Genomic DNA, 22,980 nt, shown 5'->3' on the forward strand with positions numbered 1-22,980 from the left:
TTTTTGCCAGCTAGGTTTTCATGTGGCTATTAATCTGATAAATTTCCCAAGTTATTTGCCAGCCCCTCTGATTTTCTGCTGTAACAATGTCTGATGGAGGAAGCGCTGTTGATGGGAGCTTAACCAGAGAGCTGGAGGCCTGGGCTAACCCTTTAGCCAGGCCCCTGCCTCCTGGGCCTCTCTCTGCTCTGTGCCCCGAAGCCCTTAGGCCAAGCTCACCGCCCCCCAGAGCCCCGGCCAGGCACTGACCGCAGCTGAGCACAGAGGGGCCAGAGGGGCCCTCACAAGCTCACCGTCCCCAGGATTCTCACCCCACGGTACGCTGGAAAGGTCTAGGCGTGTCCACTCCCCATGGAGCCCCTGCCATAGGTGGGCAAGCTCTCCTGATCACAGCCTCTGGCCATTCAGGGAACATGACTGTGAACCAGGATCAGCCGTGGGGGATTCCCTGATCGCTTCTCAGCCAGGCAGACTTTGCCCAGCTGCGGAGCAGTGTACTCAACCTTTGATGGTGTCTAGAGATACCTTTGGTCATCACAAGCGGGGTGAGTGTGCTTGGCATCTAGTGGACAGGGGCTGGGGTGCACAGGACAGCCCGCAGGGCAAAGAGCACTCCGCCCAGGAGGCCACTGGTCCAGGCAGGGAAGCCCTCTCCACGGCAGCCACAGCCACCCAGACCCTTGGCCATCCCCCTGGACTCATGGTCATGGGCCTCTGGGAAGTGTTCCCATAAGCAGCGAGGTTACCTGGGCTCCCCATCTCCACCCCCACCGGACTCTGACCTGACTGATAAGAAGGATCTGTGCGTGGGCTGGCAAAACCAGACAAACACTATGGCTTGAATGTGGGGGCTCCTGCACATCCCACGTCTTGAACATGGGACCCATGTGGGGACAGCCAGGAGGCTGGGGCGCACCCTGAGTGGCCGGCCACGTGGTCACATTCCAGGGACTCTCGCGATCTCCCCGAAAGAAGTAGCCAGCTCTGGCTTCACATTTTTGTGACTAGAGGACCCTGACCTTGACCATGGGGACCTTGCAAGGGCCAGGGCCTCCCCCCAGACCCCTCCCCACCTTTCATTGTCAGGTCTACATGTGACCGCTGAGCTGTACCAATAGAATTTAAGGAGCAGCTTTAATTAAGTCCCATTCATTTCTCAAGACCTTGTCTTCAGGGGCACTGTAATTCAGTGTTAACAGCGCAGCGCTTGGTGCTGTCCTCACTGATGTAACAGGTAACCCACGCCGTAGCGCCAAAGAGGGCTTCCTTTCCCACTGCCCACGAGAAGTTTCACCCCTAAATGGGGTTTAAAGTGTGTCTGTGCCTTCTCTGAGGTCAGACTCCTCCCTGATGTAGGGCTGCCCCTCGGACTCCACGCCTCACAAACAGTGTCCAGAGAAGGGAAGCAAGTCCAGGCAGGCGGCTCTCTCACCTCCCGTCCTGGGAGGAGCCAGCCGCCACCTCTAAGGAGCGGGAGCCTCTGGCCGACTGCTGAAGGCTTGCCCATGGGGACCACCCTCCCTCCCCACACACCACACTGGGCCTCCCCACCTGGCCGGGTCAAATCACAGTTGAATTGACTCCACACACCAGTGCTCACACTGTGATGGCTGTGGAGATGCTCTTCACCGTGAGCCAAGGGCCAGACTAAGGGAGGTTGCTCTGTGACTCGGGGCTTTAGGGGTTGGTTGGCTCAGTTTTCTATGCTTTTCCGTTCACAAAAACTCCCCCAACGCAGACTGACCCCCGCCTGGGGGACACGCCAGAGACGCACGGTTCCACACTGCATTTTTCCTGGGCCGTCTGTCCAGAGCAGCCTCCCCAGGCCACCTGCATTCCCAAGGGTTCCCTCCACGTCCGTCCAGGAGGAAGGGAGCCTGTGTGTCCTGGCATCCGTTTTCTCTTGGCGTGGCCCTCACTTGGTGATGCTGCTGTCCCAGCCCCTCCTGAGAAAGAGGCAGAGGCAGCTCCTTCAGTCCATCAACTACATGTTCGTACCACGTACCCATGCGCTCTGGTGGGTTTTCACTATTTTTCATGCTAAAGTGTGTAAGTCTATGTTAGTTTGCATTTTGTATTAGGATCTCTTTCCTGTCTTGCTGTGTCTCTTTCAACTTCTTTGCCAGGATGTTTTGGCTCTGTTGGTATATAATCTTGTTCTCTTGGGAATACTAACTCTATGATACAGTCACTAAAATCCGCCTGCCGTGCAGGAGACTTGAGCTCGATCCCTGGGTCAGGAAGATTCCCTGGAGAAGGAGATGGCAACCCACTGTAGCATTCTTGCCTCGGAAATCCCATGGACAGAGGAGCCTGGCGGGTTACAGTTCGTGGGGTCACCAAGAGTTGAACACGACTTAGCAACTAAACATCAAACATTTACTTTACTGAACTTTAAAATGCAATCAAATATGTGTCTTTAAAAAATACTTTCTGGCCTTATTATGCTAAGAAAAGAATTTTCCCTCCTTACCATTAGTACATAACATTACTTTTATGAATTTTTAAGACTTGTAAATCTTTCATCCATCTGAAATTAATTTTTCAAACATTTTTTACTTCTTTAGCCATAAAATATAGCCCATAAACATATGAAAGCATTTTCATCTCATAATAATTTTAAAAACTCAGGCTGAAGTGACGAGCAGGCATTTATTGCCTCCCAGGCTGGCCTGTGTGACAGAGGTTGGTGTCTGTCATCCGATGCTGACAAGGTGAGAGACCGCACACGCTGTGCACGCTGATGGAAACACAACTTGACAGTGCCCGTCAAGCTTTAATTTATGCATGCTTCTGACCCAGCAATGCCACCTCCAAAAATTCATCTCCGGAACTACTCGCCCAAGAATACAAAGATGCTCACTGCTGCATGATGTCTGATTCTAAATAAGCAAAACCAAGCCAAGTGTCCATCAAAATGACATTGGTTAAACAAACCACTGTGCATCCATAATTTAACACAGCCCTTGACGTCGATGGAAATATTTGGTATGTGTGTGTTTGCATGCATATTTTGTGTGTATGCAAAAGATTGTGTGTATGCAAAAGCGTTGCATACAATGCACTTCATATAATTTATACATTTATATGGTTTATAGATATATATGAGCTGTATGTTTATATTTTTCCACAGTTATCAATGTGGAAAGTTATTCAAGAATTTCTGTGCAAACTTTAATTGATAGAATAGCGCTAATAATATAAACCCACTCTTTAAAAAAGTGTCTTCATATATTCAGTGCAGAGTTTGAAAGGAAGTACATCAAACTCTTCTCTCAGGCTGATGAGATTTTTTTTTCCCCTTTTTTTCTTTCATTTTCTGAATTTGTGACTTTTTGTAGACTACAATGAGCAAGGTTCTTTTTTAAAAATAAAAGCAGCACAGCTTTCTCTAAGGAGCTACTAAATTATAAACCAGCGTAACAAGAGACGTGACAGACACCAAGTAAGAGGTTTATGTTTTTATTTTCCCACCAGCAAGGAGGAGCGTCCTGGCAGTGGAGAAACACCAACCGCGGGAGGTGTGCTGGGCGCCCCGGCCTCTGCAGAGGGAGCTGGCCGCGGCCCGCCTCCCCCGGGACCACGGCTGTGGTCCTGGACACCGGAGCACAGGAGGCTGGGGGTGAAGGTGCCATGCTCACGGGACCACTCGCTTCACACCCACCCCACACAGGCCGTGATCGACTACCGCCCCCAGACCCACCCATGGCCCTGTGAGCCCCTCTGCCTCGCTGGGCCTCTGAACAGAGCTGGGCCTGCCCCTCACTGTTTACCAGGGGCCAGCACCGTGCAGGCAGGGGCCCGCGGCTGCCCCGAGAGGCATGGGCACCGGGCAGAGAGGGATCAGGGGACAGACATGGTCATCGAGGCGGAGAGAGGAGACCCAGGAGCTGCTGGGGTGCAGAGCCGGTGTGGGCCTGAGTTGGGGTCTAAAGGATATCCAGAGAATAAAGACAGGAGAAGAGCAGGTGGACAAGATCAGAGCGGGGGCCACCTGGAGTTCTGCCTGGGGGCCCCTGCTCCCATCGGGGTCTGGACTCACTAAGCCCTCACCCTGGGCAGGGCTGCTGTGACCCCTCGGCCAGTCCCCACCCCTGCCCTTTTTAGACTGATTGCTGTGGGCAGAGGCTGACCATACACCCTGTACCTGGGTGACTGTGGGCTGCTGAAGGTGTGGGATGTCCACCCTGGGAGCAGAGAAGGTCTGGGCCACCTCACACCTGGCAGATGGCAGCACGTCCCCTGCCAGGTGCCCAGGGTCCAGGACAGCTGTCTGTCTCTGCCTCACACGGGGTCCCTGAGGGTGTGAGGCCTGAAAGGAAATCCTGGCGAGAGGGGCTTGGGGAGGAGGTGACAGCCGGGAGAAACGTGCCCGGGACTCTTATTAACCACAGTTGGCACTGCTATTAATTACACAACAATTAAATTGGCAGCAACTCTAGCAGAAACTCTCAATTGACACCTCTCACCGGTTCCCCACCAAGGAGCTGCCTGGTCTTAATTAGCACAGGAGATTATCCTCCTTGCTTCATGTCCCAATGTGTTGCCTGGACTCTGCCCATGTCTCAGCACCCTCTGAGCCCCGGGGCTCTCTCGTCTGGAAGAGCAAGGTCGGAAACCTGCCCCCGCCAAGCCCAGCCAAGCTTGGAAATCCCAGAGCATCAAAGGACAGAATCCAAGCTGTGATGCGACGGGACAGACATGCGCCTTGGGGAGCGAGCGCAGGGGTGACGTTTGGAGGACAGACGTTCCGAGCGTTTGCAGCTGGCCCACCTCAGGGCCAGCCCGGGCCCTGGAGACCGGCTCTGAAACACTCCCTGCTCAGCCAGCCTGCCCCCTGCCCTGCCAGCCACTCACTGCTCTACCCAGAGCCTCCTGGTGCTCTGAGGGGAAGAGATAGCAGGGGATTGTTCAAAGGGAGGCGAGGTCACTTTAGAATGACCAAGATCACAGTCCACTGCAAAGCCATTTTCACTCACAAACAAATACAACAGATGAAAGGCATTAAGCCATAAAAACAACTGGAAGCTGTGTAAAGAAAAACCCACAAAAATCTGATAGGAGTGGGAGGCATCTTTCAGTCTTTAAAAGATCAAGAGGATTAAAAAGCAATTGGGAATTTAGAATATGAGCATAATAAAATTAATGAGAGGTAAACACCTTGTGTTAAGTATGTATTCTGCATAGAGAAAAAGAAAACGCTCATTTAAGTACACAGGAAATATTCACAAAAATAGGTCATGTGCTGTATCAGCACGTCTAAACATTTTAGGTCACACACTCCATCAGTAAAACTTTTAACCACGTGTCGCAGTATGTGGATACCTATAATTTATTCCTAAATTATAATTCACAATGTGTGATATAAAAATATAATACATCATGTCCATTATAAAACACAAAGCTGTGATAGTAGCGAATGTTAGGTGGAAATTTCCACATTTCCTGACTACGCTGGATTGACCTGTACACCTGCTTGGATGTACACACCTCACCTTGGAGATTTATACCACAGACAGAACCTCAGCAGACCCCCAAAACCAGCAATCATAAAGCCCACATTCCTTGATCACCATGTAAAAATAAAACCAAAACAACAGCAAGCTGGAAATCACTGACAAAGTTAGAACCAATCAACCCATTAACAAAAACAACATTGAAGTCTAGGAAAAAAAACACTTAGAAATGTTAATACTCTCTCAAACCAACTCTGGGTGGAAAAGAATGACAAATTGCAGAAGAGCTATAAAACATGGACTATAACACAACCACCGAAGCAACTCACAGAGATGGAGCTGGCTTGGTAGCGTGAGTCTAATGTGTCCTGTTAATACACGTCTGTGAACAGAAAGAATCATCATAGTAAGCAACCTCGCACTTCTAACTCAAGAAAAAGAAAGAAGAAAATTAGAAAAACAGCAACAAAATGAGCCTAAAGAAAACTGAAAAGCTGAAGTTATACAATCAGAAACTGATGAATTAGAAACATCCATTAGAATTGGTAACTAAATCTAGGTACTAGTTCTTTGAAAAAATTAATAAAATGGATAAACCACTGGCATAAGACTCTACTAAAAGCACATTACAGGAAAAGAGAAACTACAGACTTCTGATGCAACAATCATAAACAAAGTATTAGAAAGCAGAATTTATTAGTACATTGAAAAACGTAGGACCTGTGTTATTCACTCTCAGACTGCAAGGATGGTTCAATGCTAAGAAATCTATTCGTTTCTCGTATTAAAAGGTAAAAGGAAAAAAATCATATGTTTGTTGCACCATTCTGTACAAGAGTGAAAAACTGGACATGAGCCAAATACCCATCAAAGGTAGAGTGGATAAAAAAGTCATGAGGCAGTCCCCGCAATGACCCGCTCTGCAGTCATCTAAAAGGATTAGAGAAATCTGCATGTCTAGCGTGGAAAGAGTTGCAGCATAAATTATTAAGTGGAAATAGAAAGCAGAAAAGCAGTATGAGTATATTAATACATTAATACATGAAACATAAATATGGACGAAACTCTTTCTGTATTTAAATATAAATATGATACATAATTTATATATAAATTATGTGTGTATAGTTCACAACCAATTGATACATAATACAAAATGTAATTTACATGCATAATTTATATGTACATATATATGCTTATGTTCCAGGCATCAACAACAGCCTGGGAATAGAAAAGAAAGCTGCGTGTAGTGCTGTGCTGTATTGTACCCAATTACAACTGACCCCAGGGCCCCCTGCAAGTGGTCCCCCGTCCTTCTCCAAGCCATCCAAGGCCACGCGACAAGCGCCAGGGATTCAGCTCCCAGGTTCCTGCCCCCAACCCCCATGGCCTCTGAGCAGGACCTGACTCTCAGTGGTGGGGTACGGGGCAGGGTCTGCTCTTGCCCCTGGAGGCAGCAGCCAGCATCGCTGCAGGGTGTGGTCCAGGCCCCATGCAGCTTCCTCTTGTCTGCCTCACACAGGCCCAGCTGTTGGTGACATCAGCAGCCTTCCAGGGAGTCTTCCTGCAGCGCCCCACCCCGCACACTCCCCCGGGCCTGGGCCCTCCCCTGGGACGCGTGGCCTGGAAGACGGGTCCTGCTCAGGAGGGCGTGGAGGCCGCCGATGACCTTCTACGTTATTGAGGATTCCAGGATGGGGCGCTTGTGTGGGGTGAGCTGGGCCCGCGGGTGCGGCAGGCAGAGGCAGGAGAGGCCCTTAGGGGGAGGGAGGTGCCCACTGGGGTCCCGGAGGATGGAGTGCAGGCGGAGAAGGGGCCATGAACACCCCCTAGTCAGCGTCATGGTTCCTGTCCCCTGTCCACTCTCTCTTCCGTGATGTCTTGTTGCTAAACTCCCGTCCAGGGAGGTATCCTGCAGATGTCTCCCTGACCCTCAGCCCCCCAGCTGCCTGCGCGGGGGTGGCGGCTGCGAGCCCAGCCCCCACCTGTCCAGGTCAGGGGACCTGCTAGTCCTCCGGCAGCGCCTGGCTCCCCCGGCTCCCTGGGCTGCACCCCCACTTGGGGGCTCCCTGGGCTGCACCCCCACCTGGGCATGTGCCCAGCAGGCAGGCAAGGGAGGGAGCTCCACAGCCCCTTCCACCTGGAGACACCAGAGCCCCTAAAAGGCTCCCGCATCCTCACCACCTCCACCCCAAAGTGAAAGTAAAAGGGCAACAGAACAGGGCCCTGGCTGGCAGAGCTGCGGCCCTGAGCAGAGGGGCGGCCTGAGAAGCCGGGCAAGAGGGCGACACCTGTCCAGGGCCAGGGAGGCGTCACCAGGAAGCAGACCCCACGCGCGGCCAGCGGGTGAGAGATGCCACTGACCACCTGCATCCCAGTCTGGATACATAAAAGCCCTAAATCCACCGCCGGCCCTCACCCTCCCAGGAGGCAGAGGAGCCACTCAGAACATTGCAGATTTTCGTCTGAATCGATCCCTGATGAGTACAGACGTCAAAAGCTTCCAGGAACAAGAGGGATGTTGGACACGTGGCCGTCTCTCCCCATCACGTGAGTGGCAGTCACGGCTCAGACCAGCGTCCACCGCGTCCTCCGGCCTTTCCTGATCACCCTGCGTGCATCCAGAGTGCAGACCCTGAAAGGTGTGAGCAGCTCTTTCTGTTTCATGTAACGCCAACTGCCATGATTGCTGCTTCTATTTCGTGCCATTCCAGCGGGTGCCGGTCCAAGTCAGCGATCAAGGTGACTGTCCCCCGTCCAGAGTCCTGCCTGCCTGGCCTTCAGGGTGGTCAAGGCCTTGGGCAGACCCAGCCTCCTCGCTGCCAGCAGCACTTGGCGCAGCCCACGGACAAACCCCGAGGGCTGGTCTCCTCGCTCAGCAAAATCGCGGTCCCCACAAGGGTCCCCGTGTGCCCACCCAGGAGTCCCCCCCACACACTTCCCAGGCCTGATCCTCACAGGGACGGTCATGGGGGGTGGTGAGGCAGCTCCCCTCCCTGCAGGGCGGGCGGAGTCCCAGGGGGGCAGGGCAGGAAGTGCAGGAGAGCGGCCTGACCTCTGAGGACTCCACGTGGCCACAGCAGAGGCTCCGTGCGTGGCCAGGCCCCACGACAGGGGCCTCGAGGGAGCACACCTGCCGGGATACTCTGCGTTTGATGGTGATGCTGCTGAGCAGAGGGGTCAGGGCCCCCTGCCTGGGGGGGAGTCAGAGTGGGGCAGGAGGCCTGACTAGACTTCCTAGGGATGCAGGTTTCTGGAGAACAGGAGGGCTGGTGGTGTGGTCGTGCACACGTAGGGTGTGCCTGGAGGGGCGTGCCAGTCTGTGAGCCCAGGAGCCCTACCCTGGGGTCCTTCCCTGGGGTCCCACCTGGCCAGGAAAGGAAGCTACCCTGTGACTGAACCTCCTCCTGAGCTGAGGTCTGTGGGGTCAGCCTTGGGGCCCTAAGGTGCAGGAGCTCCAGTGCTGGAAACACCAGGCCTCGCTCTGAGAAACCAGGGAGAGACCCAGGTGTGCCCGGGCCTGCCCCCGGGGGTGGCCGCCCGTGACCCCGCGCGCAGGAGCGGCATGGCTGAAGCAGAGACACCTGTGGTTCACGGTGAGAGGCACCCAGAATTTGAACACCCAGGTGTCTCCCAGGCATGGGCGCTGTGAGGATGGGCAGGGCAGAGGGCCCTGCAGACAGGCCGCAGTGTGGCTGAGCCTCCAGCCCCGGGCGTCCTGGCACCCCCAGCACGGAGGCCAAGGGCACGCTGCTGCTTGCGCTCAGCCCGAGGCACCAAGAGCGGCCCAAGCAGGACTGAGACGTGGGGACGGCGGGGGCAGCACCGGGTCAGCGTCGAGGTCGGCCGTGGCCCTCTGTGCAGGGACCCGGGACGAGGAAGGGGAGAGCAGGCCCTGTCCCCGGCCAGGCCTCCGCGTGCAGGGCTCAGTCTTCCAGCAGAGGAGGGTCTGGGCACCACCCACTAGGGCTGCCGAAGGTGCCCCGAAGGCGGGTGGGACGACGGCCTCTGCCACGCAGGTCACGGGGTCAGTCTGTTCTTCACTCATTCCCTGAGTCTGGCTCCTGCGCCCCCAGTCATGCCGAGCCCAGCTTGACCCCCAGAGGGGCAGCCCCAGCTCCCCCACGGGAACGCTGGCCTTGGCCCCAGCCCTGAGCACAGCGTCGGGAAGGTCTGGGGTGCCGTCTTCCGCCCCCTGCCCGCCCCCGGGAACCATTTCTCCTTCAGACCACTCACACGCCCGCCCCAGCCTCAGCGTTTAAGTGGATGAAGCCGGGCAGAGGTCAGAGCACCGAGCCCAGAGCCGACGCGGGGCGCCGTCTGGGCCTCCAGCCCCCTCTCCTGGAAAATGGGGTGACGGTGGTGCCGGCTCAAGGGAGCAGACAGGAAGCCAGTGGGCCCTGCGAAGCCCCTGCCCCCGACTCCCCGCGGTGCGGTTCTGGCTGGTTGATCTCATCAGGATGGGTGTCTGGCTCAGCTCTGGGCGCTGGGCGTCAGGACTGCCCAGGCATAGGGAAGGGACTCAGGCTTGTTGGAGGCGGGGCAGTGAGTCAGGTCTCCGGCAAGGAAGCCGGAGGACAAGACTGGGGCAGGAAGTGCAGCTGGGGCGGCCCCACCCCTCAAGGAGCATGCTCGGTTCCAGGCCTGGAGCCTTCTGCCTGGGGTGGCCCCTCAGGCTGCTGACCACCCGGCAGAGCGCAGGGCACAGGCCGTGAGCTGGAGGTCTGGCCTGGACTCTCCCCTGGAGCGAGGTACCCTGTAGGGTCTGCTCCCGGGACCCAGAAAGGCTGAGCGGGAGCTGACTGGCCTGCCCGCCCCATGAATCTCCGAGCAAGCAGGCCTCCCAGCCCCCAGATGGGCTGGCCCACGGCCACCGTCTCTGGCCGGGGCGGTCAGCGCAGCTCGGCCAGGCCATCCAGCACACCAGCAGGCCTGTTTGCAGCACCGTGGGGACTCCTCACCAGCCAGAGAGACAGAGCCTCCTTCTCATAAGGACCCGGGTCCCATCACGGCCCCACCTCCTCTGACCACAGTCGACTCCTGAAGGCCACACGGCAGACACCACCACAGTGGGCATCGGGGCCTCAGCACGTGAGCTGGGGGGACACACGCCTTCCATCCACAGCACATGTTCCCGCCATCTCAGCCTCGGCTCTCACGGGCATCTCAGGCCGTGGCCAGGCCAGAGGTGGGGCACTCAGAGCGTCTACACCCTTACCCGGAGAGGAGAGGCAGGTTGCCCCGGCCAGGACCAGCCGCCTCCAGCCTGCATGTGGGAGCCGGCCTCCCTGCAGGGCTCCAGGCAGCTGCCCCGAGTGAAGGGCTCTGAAGGACGGGCCAGGCCGGCCCAGCACAGCGGGCAGGGACGGCCAGGACACCGTGCAGCCCAGCTCCGTCTGGCCACCCGCCCGCGCGGCAGGGGCTCGCCGCTCTTGTCACGGGTCTGAGCTGCCGCGGGCTCTGCAGGCGGCCGGGGACGGCTGTTCTCAGACAGCTTCTGGTGCTGCAGAACCTGGGGAGAGGGGTCAGAATCCCCATGGGGGTGTTATTGCTGCTTGAAGATCCTGCTAGACTTTGAGAACACAGGAAATACTGGGACAACGTGTGATCCTCGAGATGAGAGTGACTTCAGAGGATGGCCGGCCGACAAGCCCCGCTGCTGCTGCTGAGGCCGGCTCCTCAGGGGAGAGGCAGGAGGGAGTCCAGGAGACCCCACTGCACCCCCGACCTGCTCATTGGATCAGGTAGCGGGGGGTGGGGGGCAGGAACACCTGCCCTGCTGCCCCCACCCCGAGCTGGCCACGCGGGAGGCGCAGGCAGACCCTTCCTCTGCCCCTGCAGCTGGCTGGCCCCAGGGCTGCAGGAGGTGGGGGACCGCCCCAGCGGAGCCATCCTGGTCTGCGGAGGACGGGCAGGAGCAGGGCTGCCGCCTCCCCACCCCGCCCAGCGGCAGGAGTGGAGACACCAGGTCTCTCCTGGAAGCGAGGCCACTCAGCCGCCTTTCAGCTTCCAGCCACCCCCAGGGAGCTGTGGGGGTGGCGAGGGCCTGCCCAGTGGCGGGGCCACCCTTCCTGACAGTTTGGATCCCAGGCGATGGGGTGCTGGTCGAGGCCCCGCAAAGCATCCCAAGGGAAAGGGCACACAGCTTAGGCTGGTCCTGGGACCAGAATACAGCAGGTGTCACCTTACGCCCATTTTCATCAGCCAGGGGTCCGCTGTGTGTGCTGGGCTAAGGCTGCATTCACACCCATGGGCGGTAAAAACAAATAAGGGGAAATTTAGGGTCCAGATGGAAGGAAGGAGGTTGACGTGTGATGGACCCAGCATAACCCTCGGTCGGCACCCAGAAATCTCGTGAAAGAGCATTGGTGACAAACGCCTTTCTGACAAGTCAAGAGTCTGATTCTGATGAAGCCATGATCTTGTATTTCCCAATTGGGTTCTGAAGAAAACTTTAAACGTTAAGCTCCTGTGCACTGCTGGACTTGCTGAGTGAGGCTGGGGAGCTGGACTCCGAGGGGGCACTGACTCCTGCAGGCACCACTGTGAGGGCTCAGAAAATCCGAGGTCTGCTGAACCACGGTCAGCCCCGGGACCCACTTGCATCTGGCCAGCTCACCCGTCTTTAAGGGACCTCCTCCCCCATGCGCCCTCCTAAGGCTCTGCGGGGCCGTGACACCCGTGAGTGGGCAGCCCCATACGAACACAGTCAGTCTGCAGGGAGACCCAGGGCTTGTGGCAGAGCAGGTGAGGAGCCTCCAAAGAGGGGAGTCAGCACCTCCAGTGCCTGGACAAGAAGCCGGGGTTTCGTGCAAGCAAGCTGCTGCCGAGCAGGACTCATCCTGAACCAAGGTTCTCTCGGGCTTTGAGCTGCGACTCTAAACTGGCCCAGGTCACAGTGAGGCTCAGCAGGGAGTTCCAGCCAGCGGGCATGGTGCAGAGGACATGCGGGCCAGGGTGAAAGGCCTCCTGCGGTGGGCCACCTGCCACTCCAGCTCTCACATCCCCTCCCATGGCATGAAGGTGGTCGTGAAAAATGGCTCAGGGGGTGGATCCGTGACCAGGTTATCAGTCACCAATCACCAGACAGGGGTCTGTTTGGGTCAGGGGTTTCTAAGGAGCAAAGACACAAAGGTTTGTTCCAAACTAGATGAACCGACTGAGTATCTCACTCGATCAATAGATAAGCTAAACCTCCCACCTCACCTGATTATTTCCAAAGCGTTGACCCCAGTACAAGTATGGTGGCCCCTGAGCAGCTGGTCAGGGGAGAGAGGGGTACAGCCTTGGCAAAACCTAGTACGCCTGCCCACCCAGCGCCCAGGCTCTACCTGAACCATGGAGTCCCCGGCATTCAAAGGCGCCTCCCCACGGCTCTCACCCGCACCTCCCCACCCCAGCCTGCAGAGCTAGAGGGACCCCAGCACCCCCACATGGAGACCACGAGGTCATGGGGAGTGGGAAGGCCTTCAGAGGTCACCAGGACCCTCCCCTCCTGGAGGGACAGGGCCCCCAAGACCACAGAGAGCTGGTGCGGAGAGGAGTGGCGCACTCCCGCCCTCAGCCCCTGCTCCCCGCTCCCTGCGGTTCTCCGGGAACACTTCCCAGGGCCCCATGTCCCCCCAGGGGCCCACTTCAAGAGGAGCTTCGCCATGCAGTCCTGAAGCCCAGCAGCAGTGGACAGCCACACCTGGGCTTCTTGCTTCGTCTCTTGGCAGCACGGGGCCCACTGGTCAGAGGGGCACATGCCCAGGTGGGATGTGGGCGCCTCTCTGCAGGGCTCCAAGGACCCTACTAGGAACGGAGATCTACTGGGGTCCTGGGGAACAGCCAGTGGAAAGGATGCCCGCACTGACCCCACAACCAGCCCTGGAGCACGAGGGCTGCCTTGACCCCGCTGGGCTGCGCTGGGCGGCAGGACCCAGCTCTGCCCTCTCCAGCAGTCTGTCCAGGGGGTCTGGGAAGAGCCTGGGTCCTCACCTCCAGCTCCATCACTGCATCTGCCAGCCTTCCCACCCCGGGAGGTGTAGGTTCAGGTGCGTGGGTCCAAAGCAAGCTCAGGTGCACCTTGCTTCCCAGATGGCCCAGTTTCCTGTCTGGGGAAGAAAGTGAGGCTGGACCACATCGGGACAGGAATGCTGTCGGGGATGGGGGTTTGGGGGGGCCAATGGAGGCCCGGGAAGCCCTGCACACCTCGGGGAGGGGGCCAGCCGACACAAGCAGGCCCTTCCTGGGCCACAGAGCCTTGCGCTGTGAGCTGGTTGGCACGCCTGGTCCTGAGCGGCCGCCTTCGCTCTGTGAGGCAGGTGGGAGCAGGACCTTGCACAGCGGCTCCTGGGTGGGCGTGGAGCTGGCCGTCCACGGAAGTGGCACCCTCTGAGCCCAGGGCCAGGGGCAGCGGGCACCACGGGCTGCGCATCACCCCCTCGACCCCGGCGCAGAAATTCTGGCAGCTGGTGCTGGCCTGGGGGTCCTCCTGCTGGCTCTGCAGGGCAGCTCCCAGGGCTGCAGGCCGGGGGGAGGCCACACGGTGGCTCGGGGCCTCGCTCTTCCCTGAAGAAGCTGCAGCCAAGCAGATGCCACCGAGCCAAGCCTCCGGGCTGCTCAGAGCAGGGAGGGGGCAGGAGATGGCGGTGGGTGGGGCGGGGGCCCTGGGGAGGGTGAGCTCAGACCACCTGGACCCCACGGATCACAGCGCAGATGGCGATGTGAGAGACCCACGGAAGGTGAGAGACGGGGGAGGCCAGCCAGGAGGGGCGGCAGGCAAGGCGAGACGCCCCCTGAGCCCTGCAGGGAGGACCAGGGGGAGGAGGGACCGGGGGTGGTCTCGGCGGGTCCCCTCTCTGCTCTAAGCAGCACTCGCCTGCCCTTCAGGTCCCCACTGAGAACAGACACAGGAGAGATAAAAGGGAAGCCCTCTGAGGGGCGAGTGGCCTGAGACGGGCTCTCCGGGCGGCGGGGTGGACAAGCACCGAGCGCTTCCCCTGATGGGCATCGAGGGCCCCCCCGCCCTGCCTCAGGCAGCTTCACGCCGGCTCTATAAGGGGCCATGGCCTCCAGGGGGCCGTCTGAGTCGCCCAAGGACCCACACGGAGCAGGGTGGGTGCCAGGAGCAGGACACGGCGCTTGTTCCACCTGCCAGGAGGGTGCAAAGCGTGTGAATCAGAGCCTCGGGTGCAGGTCCAGACCCGCTTCCTGAGCTGTGTCTCCAACCAGGGGCCCCGTGGTTCCCAGAGCAGACCGGGGCCAGGGATGCCTCTGCCCCTCAGAGCCCCCCGCTCCCTGCAGGCCGGCGTCAGGCTGGGTGGTCGGGCTGCTGGGCGGCGGGAGGGGTGGAGTCAGTGCGGGGGCTGCTGCTCCTTGGGGCCCTTCGGGGGCTCCACCCTGGGTACCAGATGGCACTGCCACAGCCAGTTCTCAGGGAGGAGCCGACACCTGTCAAGGACTCGTCACGGGGCAGAGCTCTGGGTGGGTGGGGGGTGCAGGCAGGGTGTACCAGGCAGGGCTAAGGAGCCAAACCCTTTCCTGTGTCTCCACTGGGAAGGCCACGGGGACAGAATCACTTACAGATATCCAAACTTTTCAAAGGGAACCCTTCGGTGAAACTTTTTTTTTCATCACAAAAGTCGTATCTATTCATTACAAAATAGATACAACACAGAAAACTTCTAAAAAGAAAGTAATCATCAACCATTATCCTATCTCCTAATGCTGATTTTTGTCTCATTTTGTTATATTTCTTGGTAGTTGTAATACGTGTGCAAAGAGCCGACTCACTGGAAAAGATCCTGATGCTGGGAAAGATTGAAGGCAGGAGGAGAAGCGGACGACAGGATGAGATGGTGAGATGGCATCACCAACTCGATGGACATGAGTTTGACTAAGCTCCAGGAGCTGGTGACGGACAGGGAAGCCTGGCGTGCTGCAGCCCGTGGGGTCACAAAGAGCCAGACGTGACTGAGCAACTGAACAACAGCAAGTGCTCTTTGACATTGATCTTGGCAATAATTTGCTGGATCTGTCTCCTCAGGCAAGGAAAACAAAAGCAAAAATAAGCAAATGGGACTATTTGCAGATAACATACCTGATGAGGGGTTAATACCCAAAACATGCAAAGAACTCCTACAACTCAACGTCAAAATAAATAAACAAACAACCCGATTAAAAAGCGGGGAGAGGATATGAATAGACGTTTTTCCAAAGACGACACACAGACAGCCAACAGGCACAGGAAAAGGCGTTCAACATCACTAGCCACTTCCTAGAAGCTGAGCCAGGGTGGCCGAGCGGCTTCCTGGGAGGTCGTCCCCAAACAGGACTCGCTGCGGGAAGGTCTCGGGGCTGTTCCTCCAGCTTTGCTGAGCGATTCCCACTCTTCGTCCCAAGTCGGCCCGTCTGTCTTGCACACACCTGGGCCCTGGTGGACAGAGTCAGCAGGAGGGGACCCCCGACATCAGCAGGACCACGTCCCTCGCTCCTTGGGGATGGCCCCCCTCCCACACTGGGCTGAACTCAGCCCTCCCACCGCGGTGAGCTATTCCGAGTAAAAGCCGAGGTCCCAGCCCCTGGAGGGGGGCTGGGTCTGTGGAGACCTCAAGCCCAGTGTCCAGGCCGAGGCCGGGCCCAGGACACGCGGGGCGGGAGTGGGGGCAGGCGGAGTGTGGGGGACCCCCGTTCATCCTCCGTGGACCCTGCACAGCAGGGGGCGCTCACGCCCAAGAAAGCGCAGGGTCGTCAGGGTAACTGGTCAGACGGACAGGCTGGCTGGCCATGGCCCCCGGGGTGAGCTTGTCCCGGGGGGTTGCCCGACTGACCTGGGCCTGACGGGACCCTGGCCTTGCATTTGGCTTGGGGCGGGCCGCGAGGGAACCCTGGGGCAGGGGAGGAGTGGCCCCCAGCACCCCTGGGCGGGACCTCCAGCCTGGGCTGTGGTTGCAGGGAGGGCCAGTCCCTCTTCTAGGGTAACCCTGATCACCCTTGACCACGAGGAGCCCATGGTCCGCGCCTGGCCTGAACTGGGAGGGGACCTCTTGTGGGGTGGCCGTGGGCGAAGCAGTTGTGGGCCATGAAGGAATGACTTCAGACGTGAAGCAAACGTAGGGTTCACAGGGCCAAGAGTGCCCTGCCGGGCGCTTGTCCCCTGCTGCCCACCCACCCAAGGGCTGAGGACTTGCACGGTCACCGCCAGGAGCCTCTGCCCCCATGGGTCTCCCCTGCAGCCCCCAGCCCCCAGCCGCACTGGGTCACACGGACGGGTGCTGCCTGAGCCCGGGGCTCACGGCTCTGTTCCCCCATCTCTGCGATGCCCTCACCGGCTCTGGGCTCCGCGGGGCAGGCGAGAGGAAGCCGAGCCCCACGGGGGTTTAGAGACCCACCCGAGGCCACAGGTCCAGTGGAGGCACAGCCCGGACTCAGACCTGGACTGTCCTGCAGGTGGAAACCCCGCGTCTGCGGGCTCCTCGGAAAGCAGAAAACGGCTGGGGAGCAGGGCCTGCGCCCACCTCGGGGGAGAGCGGACACAGGCAAGGCCCGGGGACCGTCCTCTGTGAAGCCAGGCTGGCAACCCCTGTGCTGACCCCCAGGGCTGCATGTGGTGGAGAGGAGGGCCTGCGACACTTTGCAAAACGTGAGCGGCTGGAACCGAGGTGTGAGTCACCCCCTAAAGCACTCAATCGTACGTGATCCCCACCGGCCTCTCTAGGCGGGGCCCCTGAACGGGCAGGCCCTCAATCATTGCTCCAGCACATCTATCCACACCCCTGCAACGGTCACCAAATCCTCTCCCCCAAAACTCCACCCAGGACGCCAAGCCTGCAGTCACAGTGCTTCTGGACTCCCTGACCGGCAAGGGGACTCTGTGTAGCCTGCAAGCCCCCGAGCGCTTCCCGGTTTAGGGTTTAGTTTGCTTTTCCTTTGTGGCTGTGAGCCCCGCGGTGGTCCCCACCAGGCACGGGGCGTCATCGAGATGGAAGAGAGGGGAGGATGCTGGAGAGACAGCGGGGCTGCAGGACCCCAGGCAGGGCAGGGAGCCTCGGGCTGCAGACCCCCAAGCCCGCACCTGCCCTTCAGCCTGCAGGTTATGGTAAATTGTGCACCCTGCACCCCAGGGCCCTGGCACGCACCCCATAACATTGGGCCTGAGGGCTCAGTTCTGGAGGGCAGGTTGGGGTGCAGGGCTGGTGGGGTCTCAGCCCCAGGGTCACGCAAGCCGACCCCCGCCTTGTCACCTCAGTAGCCGTAGCCCTGACCTTGTCATGGGTCCCTTGAAGATGGCACGGCCCCTGGCAAGGTCACCACACCTGCCTGGGCTCAGCTCCCGCCTGCTTCCCGCAGCACTGGAAAGGGCCCCTCTGGTGGGCACTGGGCAGGCAGCAGCGGGTGCCGGCTCCGGGCTGGGCAGGGGCATGGCCTCCACCCCAGGGGCTCAGCTCTGCCTGGTGACACGACCTCCGTGACCCCAGGCCTCCTTTCCTCTCCCGCGCCCCCACAGGCAGGGGGAGACTTGTGGCCCCCCAGAGTCCCATGCCCAGAGTAGGGAATGAACCGCCGGCTCTCCCCACCGCAGCCAACTGCCTGCTCTCGCTGAGCCGCCGCCACTTCAGTGGTGCTGGGCCCACCCTGCTCTGCGACTCTGGACGCAGCCGTGGCAGACACACAGGGGCCTCCTCGACCCGCCGTCCCCTTCCTCCACGCTTAGGACGAAGGCAGTGGCCCCTCCAAGCTGAGGGATGGGAACCTGTCACTTCTCCCCCAGCCGTGCACGTCCAGGCGAGAAGCCCACCTAAGCAGTCGGGCCCCTGCTGCGGGCCCCCCACCCAGTCCTCCACACCATGGCCCCAAACCGGTTTTGACAGAGCCACCTGCTGACCAGAGCCCTCGGGGGACCCCCACCACCAGGGCTGGGGACCCCACCACCAGAGTTGCCACTGCCCCCCACCAACAAGGCATTAAGCACTCCAGGTCTGCCTCCAGCCTAGCCCTGGGCCTCCAGCGAATCAGGTCATTACTAGCCCGAGGCGCCCTTCATCCTCTGGACCTTTGACCGTATCCTTCCCGGCCAACCTGTCTTCCAAGAAGCCTCCCTGGTCCCTCCCCAAGGCTCCCGAGGGCACCAGTGACTCCCACCAGGAAGTCCCCCACTTCCTGGGCCCCCACCCCCCACCCCCATCCCACCAGGACGTCCCCCACTTCCTGGGCCCCCACCCCCCACCCCCACCCCCCATCCCAGGCCCATCCCAGAGTCCCGGGCTGAGGCCGCCCAGCACAGCTGGAGTCAGGAACGCATGCTGGCCCCCGGAACCCCGAGGGCTCTGGGCTCTGCTCACCCGTCTGTCCGGGGAAGGAAGGGGGGCCCGTGGGGAGGCGCTGGGCAGGCCCAGAGCTCCGGGGGGCCTGGCTGTCCTGGGCAGAAGGGCTGCTGCCAAGAGGCAACCGGCTTCCAGTGACAGGCAGTCAGGGTACTGGCACCCACTGGCATTTCTGCCCACCAGCACGCACCGAGGAAGGCCTGTGGGTCTGGGAGACACTGGCTAGGCCCCTCCCCGCCCCCCAGGGGGCTGCAGGACTCTGCCCACCTCAGATGGGCAGCCAGGCTGGGGGCTCCCGAGTCCCGCTGTCCCACCCAACCAGGCTGGCCTGGGAGCTGGGGGACCCCTCGTTCCCAGGCCAGCGTGGAGCTCTGCAAACACAGAGCGTGGTCTGCACATGGCGCCCAGGAACACGGGGTCAGACTCGTGCCCCTCGGGACACGCTGGCTCTGCAGCCTTGGCCAAGCCGCCAGGCCTCCCGGTCCTGTATCTACATCCAGGAAACAGGGGCGACGTTGATGGGGAGCCCTCAGCACAGAGCTTCCCAGGAAGTAGGAGCCCCCGGCCATCGTGTGCTGCTGTTAGCCGCTCATTGACTGCAGCACGCCAGGCCTCCCTGTCCATCACCAACTCCCGGAGTTTACCCAAACCCATGTCCATCGAGTCGGTGATGCCGTCCCACCATCTCATCCTCTGCCGTCCCCTTCTTTTCCTGCCTTCAATCTTTCCCAGCATCAGAGTCTTTTCCAATGAGTCAGCTCTTCCCATCAGTAAAGGGAAATGGCCAAAGTAATGGAGTTTCAGCTTCAGCATCAGTCCTTCCAATGAACACTCAGGACTGATCTCCTTTAGGATGGACTGGCTGGATCTCCTTGCTGTCCTGTCCGTGTTGGCCGTTCTCTCTCTCGCTGCCTCCACCCGTGACTTCCGCTCTCTCAGCTGATGCCAAGTTGCAGGCCCTTGGTTTTCTTTCACTGCTGCCCAAAAAGCTCCCTGCCCCATCACCCTGACCAGGCCAGGGCCGGGTTCTGGGACAGGCGGTGAGGACCAGCCTGAGGGTCTGAGTTGCAGGGTGCCTGGGCATTGCCCCCGCCTCAGCCAGGCCCCTGGCCAGGAGGCGCAGCGGGAGTTTCCAGGACCCCCCCCGCGTGTCCCCTGTCCCCTCAGTCATTCTACCCAGAGCCCGGAGCCCCGCGGAAGTACCTCAGAGCCAGCGGGGAGCCTCTAGCTGGAGGCCTGGCGAGCAGAGGCCAGAGGCCTCCCCAAGCTGCTTCTCAGTGGCAGGCCGACGCAGGGACCGTCCACCCCCTCCTTCTCTGTGCCCTGCCGGGGAGAGGATTCGGACAAATTGGGGGGAGGAGGGCGGTGTCTTGTCTCCATCCCTGTTTCCCGTCTGGGAAGAGAGTACTTCCTTACTCCCCTCCTGCTGGTCCTTTCTCATAGCAGAACTTTTTAAAGATGATCTCGTCCTTAGAACATGTCTCACTGAGACGCCACGCGTGAGCACCGCCTTTTCACAGCTGTGTGACCACATGGGGTTCCCGTCGTCTCTGCTACAGTTGTCGGGATGGCTCCCTGATCCTTTGCGATCTCATTTACAAAAGCCTGTGTGTGGCTGTCACGGACAACTAGCCAATCTGATCACACAACCACAGCCTTGTCTAACTCAGTGAAACTAAGCCATGCCGGTGGGGCCACCCAAGACGGACGGGTCATGGTGGAGAGGTCTGACAGAATGCGGCCCACTGGGGAAGGGCATGGCAAACCACTTCAGTATTCTTGCCTTGAGAACCCCAAAAACAGTAGGAAAAGGCAAAAAGATAGGACACTGAAAGATGCACCGACTCGATGGACATGGGTTTGGGTGGACTTAGGGAGTTAGTGATGGACAGGGAGGCCTGGTGTGCTGTGATTCATGGGGTCGCAAGGAGTTGGACATGACTGAGCGACTGAACTGAACTGTGTGTGGCTGTGGAATGGGGACCACCCACCCCAGGGGTCCCTCCCCAGCCCTGTTTCTGGTCCTGCCTCTCCTGCTTCCCACCCACCCCCACTGGCAGCTGTTTTGAGCAGGTTGGGGTTTGCCCTTGCAGTGGTCCTTTTGGAGAATATCAATACAAGAAGCACACAGGTGTCTACCCACCAACTCTCTCTGCAGCCTCCTCTGTACACTGCCCACACCTCACTTTGTTCTCCTAATGTTGTCAGCATGCCGCTGTGCACGTCCCTGCGCCTTCCTGAGAGCACACACCATCTCCCTGGACCAGGACTTGGGAGTTTTCAGTCTTTGCTCTCACCACGAGTAACCACCGCGGACGCCTTGCCTGCTGGTCGTACATTTCCCAGCTTGTCCTGGGCTCAGTCTTAGCAGTGGGGTCGGTGCCTCCCAGGTCAAACGTATACATAGCTTGACTAGATAGTCTTAATTCTGATCCTAATTCCTACTGGACCTGCACCGTTTCGCTCCCCACCTTATAATCAATATGAACACCAACACAGTAAGTGGTTAAGCCTTTGGATTGTGGTCAATAGGACAAGAGAGAAGTGAAAGCTCAGTGTTATATCAGTTCACTTTTCTTTCACAAAACCATGCTTGGACATTTAAAGAGACATTTGCATTTTTTAATTTTAGGAGACGACACCACCCTTATGGCAGAAAGTGAAGAGGAACTAAAAAGCCTCTTGATGAAAATGAAAAAGGAGAGTGAAAAAGTTGGCTTAAAGCTCAACATTCAGAAAACTAAGATCATGGCATCCAGTCCCATTACTTCATGGCAAATAGATGGTGAAACAGTGGAAACAGTGACAGACTTTATTTTTGGGGGCTCCAAAATCACTGCAGATGTTGACTGCAGCCATGAAATTAAAAGACGCTTACTCCTTGGAAGGAAAGTTATGACCAACCTAGACAGCATATTATAAAGCAGAGACATTACTTTGCCAACAAAGGTCCGTCTAGTCAAGGCTATGGTTTTTCAGTGAGAGCTGAACTATAAAGAAAGCTGAGCACCGAAGAATTGATGCTTTTGAACTGTGGTGTTGGAGAAGACTCTTGAGAGTCCCTTGGGCTGCAAGGAGATCCAACCAGTCCATCCTAAAGGAGATCAGTCCTGGTTGTTCATTGGAAGGACTGATGTTGAAGCTGAAACTCCAACACTTTGGCCACCTGATGCGAAGAGCTGACTCATTGGAAAGGACCCTGATCCTGGGAAAGATTGAGGGCAGGAGGAGAAGGGGACGACAGAGGATGAGATGGCTGGATGGCATCACCGACTTGATGGACATGGGTTTGGGTAAACTCCGGGAGCTGGTGATGGACAGGGAGGCCTGGCGTGCTGTGGTTCATGGGGTTGGAAAGAGTTGGACACAACTGAGCAACTGAACTGAACTGAACTGATACCTTTGCCCGTTTTCCTGTAGGTGACTGAACTTTTTGTTAATAGGACCTTTTTTGTGCATCGGTGATTTTAGCCCTGCATCCATGATATTAGATGTGAATACTCTGTGTCTCTTGACGTTGTTTACGGTGTGTTTGGCCATTTGTTGTTTTGTTCAGTTGCTCAGTCGTGTCCCACTCTTTGCAACCCCATGGACTGTAGCCACCAGGCTCCTCTGTCCGTGGGATTTCCCAGGCACAAATACTGAAGTGTGTTTCCATTTTCTCCTCCAGGGGATCTTCCCAACCCAGGAAACCAAACTCGCACTTCTTCATTGGCAGGCGGGTTCTTTACCACTGAGCCACCAAGGAAGCCCTGTGTTTTGCCATGCAAATGTTTAAATTTTACATAGGCAAACTGTTCATCTTTGGTTCATTGCTTTTGGACTTTGAGTCATGGCTATAAATGCTTTTCTCTACTCTGGGTTGTAAAGGAAGTCATCCTACTTTTTTTCTGGCACTTGTATGGTTTCACCCCGATCCACTTGACGTCTGTCGTGAAGAGCGGATCCAATCTTACCTTTGTCCACGTGGCTCTCCAGCTGTCTCAAAGCCATGGATTAAACAGTTCGTCTTCTCCCCACTCGCTGAGAGACCACCTGACCGTGATCCCCTTGCCCTGAGCCCAGTGTTGGAGTCCCTTCACAACACGTGTTAGGTCTGGTAGACCCACGGATGGACGGATGAGTGGGTGTGTGGACAGAGGGATGGACCTGGCCCCTTTCCCCACCCTCCCTCACCCCGATCTTCTTTTCTAGAGATTTCTTGGCTATACCTGCTTGTT

At 58.1% G+C, this 22,980-nt stretch overlaps 1 long non-coding RNA gene across 1 annotated transcript; it reads left to right on the forward strand.

The window, feature by feature from the left end:
* Nucleotides 1-15,989: 15,989 nt before the first annotated feature.
* Nucleotides 15,990-22,629, forward strand: LOC145507835 (uncharacterized). Its single transcript, XR_014055153.1, has 3 exons — nt 15,990-16,235; nt 16,887-17,098; nt 21,393-22,629. It is a non-coding gene; the product is annotated as an uncharacterized LOC145507835 (long non-coding RNA).
* Nucleotides 22,630-22,980: the final 351 nt, after the last annotated feature.

This window comes from Giraffa tippelskirchi, chromosome 5 (assembly GCF_054371585.1).
Source record: "Giraffa tippelskirchi isolate mGirTip1 chromosome 5, T2T-mGirTip1v1.2.pri, whole genome shotgun sequence".
Taxonomy (NCBI): domain Eukaryota; kingdom Metazoa; phylum Chordata; class Mammalia; order Artiodactyla; family Giraffidae; genus Giraffa; species Giraffa tippelskirchi.